General features: G+C 33.0%; 1 pseudogene; it reads right to left on the reverse strand.

Moving 5' to 3' along the window:
- Positions 1-1,062: 1,062 nt before the first annotated feature.
- Positions 1,063-1,181, reverse strand: LOC118614158 (annotated as a pseudogene).
- Between the last annotated feature and the right edge of the window lie 4,217 nt (positions 1,182-5,398).

Below are 5,398 nucleotides of genomic sequence, written 5' to 3' on the forward strand. Positions count from 1 at the left end.
TGAGGGAGCCATTTATTCCCTTTATCATAACTACCATGCACTGAGCAGTTGTTATGAACCAGGCAGTGTTCTGAGTGCTTTGCATTTACTATCTGTCTTAATCCTGATTATAAACCAACAGTTTAGGTATTTTCAGCATTTAGAGATGAGGAAACTGAGGCATGGATGGGCTTAATAAAATATGCATACTATTTAGGCAATAAATGGCTCAGTATAAATTTAATCTTATCTTTAAATCAGTAGAGAGGCAACATTCTGATTAACTTAAAATATAATACTGCCTCTTCCTCTCATCAGAGAGTAAAAGGAAGCAAGATTGAAGCTGTGCTAGGCTCATCTCACTACTGCTCCTTAAAAGTGTTCATGCTCTGAAAGATAGGATTGGGAAAGAAAATAAAAAAGATGAAATGTTTTCTTTTTCAAATGAAACAGAGGTAATAATCAGAGGGACAATATAAGAGCTCATTAGCTCTTAATGAGAAACTCTGATTTATTGGTAATGAAGGGTGGCCTCAGTATGTCCAATGTCTTCTAATGTGCAAATGATTCTGCAATGGCAATGAAACTTGGTCAAAAATTAAGTTAAAACAGACACAAACAGAGGCTTGCATACAAAAAAAAAGAATATATTACAGAGCATAAGATATGCTTTCAGATTCCACACTACAACTAACCTTTAAGAAACTATCCTTTGTCAGTTTTAGCGAGGTATCAAAAAAGAACATTCAGAATTATCTGAAAGGGCTATTAAAATGTTCCTCTATTTTCTAATAATATATCTATGTGTAGCCAGATTTTTATTCACATACTTCAAGAAAAATGACATATTTTCAATTGATTAGATGAAAATACAGATTTGAGACTCCTACTATTTTTCATTAAATAGTAGGAAGGAAATTTCCTACTATTTTCTTTTAGTAAAGAAATTTGCAAAAATATAAATATCATTATTCTTTTTTTTTTTTTTTTTTTAGGCAAAGCAACCCTTGGTTGACCTCACATATTGCAAGGACTTTGTGAGTTTACAATCTCTCTCTCTCTCTCTTTTTTTTTTTTTTTTAATGCCTACAGCATCTGGGCTTTGTAGGTGGTCTCTCATCCAAGTACTACCCAGGCCTGATCCTGCTTAGCTTCCAAGATCAGACAGGATCAGGCTTATTCAGGGTAGTATGGCTATAGACATTTACTCTTTTTTTATTTTGGAAATATAGTTCTTCTATCTGTTTTAATTTCTAATATAGTAAACCCCAATAGATATAATTCACATTAAAAAAAAAAAAACTCTTTGGGACCCTCGATGATTCTTAAGAGCCTAAAAGAATCCTAATAACAAAAAGTTTGAGGACCACTTAAATACTATGGATGAGGTTTCTAGGGTTTAAAAAGAAGAAAACTTTAAAATAATTGGATACTTTAAACATGAAAAAATAATTTCTGTATTAGAGGAAAAAAACGTATACTTCACAGTGCTTACGATATACTATACATTATCTTAAAAGCTTTACTAATATTAACTCATTGAACCATGTGCATAATCTTATGAAGTAAATACTATTATTATTGTCCTTTTACAGATGAGGATACTAAGCATGAGAAGTTACATAAGCAGCTTAAAGTCACACAGTTAGTATCTGAGGCATATTTGAAACTAAGCAGTTTGGCTTCAAAATTTGTGCAGTTTTTTCTTGTAGGTGGCAAGATGTGGCTATGAAAACACTGACCACTTCTGCTGAGAGCATATTTCTTGTCTCATTTCTGATTTTAAGGAGAAAGATTTCAGTCTCTCAATATTAACTATGACATTAGCTCTACTCACAACTGTTTTTGCATAATCGATGCAAATGTCAACAAAGAGAAAAAGGCGAAATACCATCTTAGAATTATTATGAAATTAGTTTTCACCCATAGAATGTTTGACAAGTGTTTTAAGAATCCACATGGGTTCACAGACCTCATTTGGAGAACCCTTGAATTAGGACATTGGAATGTAGCTTGAAATCTTTCCCTATATCCTACATCTGCTACGATCCTAGAAGATTTCAACTTACATGTAGGTGATCCATCTTAAAGTACATTTCGTCCAGTCGTACACCTGTGTTTTACCTATATTAATCTATGCCTTTCATTCTGACAGACACTTCCTGGATTTTGTCCTTGGCTTAAACTGCAATATCCCTAAAACTTTAACTTCTTGCCTATTTTTGAAACACAACTTTCTGTTCCTCCAGCCTCCTTACTGTCTCATTCCCACAATCCTTGACTTTCAACCTCACAGCAGCCTCCCATCTCTCAGATGTTCCATTTATCCCAGACTGCTAACATCCTTTTTCCCATCCTTCTGAACAGAGTAATCCACCATTGATAGCTTCAACAACTCTCTACAGCAGACTTAGTAGCCTTGCTGTTTCTGCACTATGTCTACTGTACTTGAGCTTAGGGTGTTTCAATAATCCATTGGCTCTGTTGCCAAATTTAGGTTTCTTAGAGTGGGATTGGGGTCAGGATTGAGATAGGGGTTGAGGAGGAGTGAGGAAGAAAGACGAATGACTGTTGAGAAGGATGTGTCTTCGGATCTGCCGTTTCTGATTCAGTTTTTTAAATGACCCAGCAGCTTCTCACTTCCCTGCACCACTTTCATTAATTTGCCAATCCAGTTTCTACTTTCTTTCACCAACTGATTTTAATTCTCATTTCACTAAATATTTTCAGTGAGGGTACTTTATAATTTCCTGCCATACCATCTTCCCATTTCTTTCCTCCTTCTTTCAGAAAGTGAACTCTCTCTCTTCCAGGACATCATGTAAGTATACTCTTGATATCAGCTTCCTCTAATTTTCTCTCAGAATATGGTTATTTTTGCATCATTTATTAAATATTTATTTTTAAAAAAGTAGAAAAATATGGAAAACTAGCCCTACCAAATGATACTTTTTTTTTTTGGTCAGGCTTGTTCCTAATTATTGAATATTTGAATATTTAAAATGGCATAATTTTTTAATTTCAATTTCTGTCTATTGCTGGCAGTTAGCAAAAAGTGATTTTTGTCTGTTGACTTTATATCACAAAAATTTTCTAAAATTACATTAATTCTTGTAATTTTTCTGTAGATTCCATTGGATTTTCTGCCGAGATCGTTATGTTGTTTATAAACAAATTTCAATTCTTTCTAACTTCACACTTTTTATTCCTTCTTCTTGCCTTATTGCACTGTCTAGAATCCCTACTGGAATGTCGAATGGATGTGTTGAGAGAAGACATCTTTACCTCGTACCTGATCTTTGAGGAAAAACAGTCATTTACCATTCAGTATGATTGTCAGCTGCATGTTTTTCAAAGATTCCTTTAATCAGATTGAGGAGGGATTATTTTTTTATATTGAGTTTACTAAAATTTTATCATAAATTAATGTTGAATTTTTTATCAGATGCTTTTATTTGATCTATTGAGATAATTGTATATATGTTTGATAGTCTGTTAATATAGTGTATTACATTGAATGGATTTTGAATATTAAACCAACCTAAATTTGCCTTGATGCAGTCTCTTTTTCATGTTTTATTGATTCAATTTGCTAAAATTTTGTTGAAAGTTTTTGTACTTATGTTCATAAGGCATGATGTCTGTAGTTTTATATTTTAGTAATGTATTTGTCTGATCTTGATACCTGGGTAATGCTGACTTGCTAAAAGTTGTTGAAAAGTATTCCAACCTTTTTTATTTTTCTGAAGGAGTTTGTGCAGAATTGCTATTACTTCTTTCTCAATGTTCCCTAGAATTCACTAGTGAAGTCATTTGAATATTTCTTTATAGGAAAATGTTTTTCTTTTTTACTATAAATTCAATTTCTCCATTATGTATAGGCTATTTTATTTCTTCTTGAATGAGGTTTGATGTGTCAGGTCTTTTAGGGAATTTGTTGACCTCCTCATTAATTGAATTTATTGGCATAATACTGTTCATACTTCTTGGCTACTAACTTTAATTTCTCTAGTGATGCCATACCCCTAGTTCCTGATAGTGGCAATTTATGTAAAAAATTAAAGGAAAAAACTAGGTGAAAGAAACATGTATCTATCATATCTCTTAGGGCTTAAATGTAATAGAGGAAGGACTGGGAGTAAGAGTGACAGATTTGATAACAAGAATTTTTAACTTCGGTATTTAAAAAATAACATATACAATTAATTCAATGAGAAAAAGCAATGAAACATTCCAATAATTTTCATAGTCTCTCAAGGTGAGGTCATTAATAATTTTGATATGGTGAGAACAAACATGAAAATCTATATGTCTAGCACCATCAACAAGAGCAGTCCTAAAGGTGAAGCCACAAGAAAACAACATGTAAGTAACATAACATAAAAAAAAAAATTGTTCAAAATAGATATTAGGCAAGATGAGGAAGAGGGTTGAGAGTGTGGGCCTGAAGAGATTCTATAGAAGGACAATGCATAGAAAGGTGGAAGTCTTCAAAGGGGCACTACAACCTAAGAAGTTCACCATTGCAGAAATGAAATAAGTCATTATAGTGAGGACTCGATCATCTCCTAAAGAGTGTCATGTTAGCAGAAGAGAAGATAGGATAAAGAAAATTATGCCTAAAGGGTATTTGAACATTTGTAAGTAGTGCAATTATTCTTTGGGTTAGCTGGAATGGTTCTTGACTCAAGAGCAGACTCTGTTGGTTCTGCTATGGACTTCCACAAAAGCCTCATGAACTGTGTTTAATATCTCTAAACATTTTCTAAGTTGAATTAAGGAAATCTTTGTTTCACAGACATGACTGCAAGGACCAGGTCTTTTTGGTTGAGAAATAGTTACTCGCCATTTTGTATTTGGTCTTCTTGGTATCTGGACACCTCAGTTTCCTTACTAAGGAGCTTTAGAATTCTCAGAAATCCATATGTATGTAGAAATTGGGACTGCTTTAGTCATTTGTGCTTGACCAGTGAACGACTAAACTACATCTAGGAGAGCATTTCATAGCAAAGGTTAAGGAAATTCTCATGATAAAATTGCTGTTTGAAATAGATAAGTAGTATCTATTAAATTAAATAGAGATAAATGCATCCTATTTTGGATAATATATTCTTCCGTAAATGTGGTGTTGGAATATAAAATTTTGAAAGATACCTAACCATTATCTTTTTAGGAATTCTTACCACTCTTTTTATGCTTCCTTACTCCAAACCTGGTATTCTATTTCTACCAATTTTTATTGAAATATAAAATGATAGGGTATTTGTTGACAGGGCTCAAAGGATAATCTCATCAAATATTATTTAAATTTATTAAGAGCTCTGGCATTGGGGATTAAGAGAAGACAGAGCCCATGTATATCTATCTATATATTATCTGTGATTGTATATTTCTGGTCTGCTGGAAACCAGAGATAGAA

The sequence above is a fragment of the Rousettus aegyptiacus genome, unplaced genomic scaffold (genome assembly GCF_014176215.1).
Source record: "Rousettus aegyptiacus isolate mRouAeg1 unplaced genomic scaffold, mRouAeg1.p scaffold_m13_p_2, whole genome shotgun sequence".
Lineage (NCBI taxonomy): Eukaryota > Metazoa > Chordata > Mammalia > Chiroptera > Pteropodidae > Rousettus > Rousettus aegyptiacus.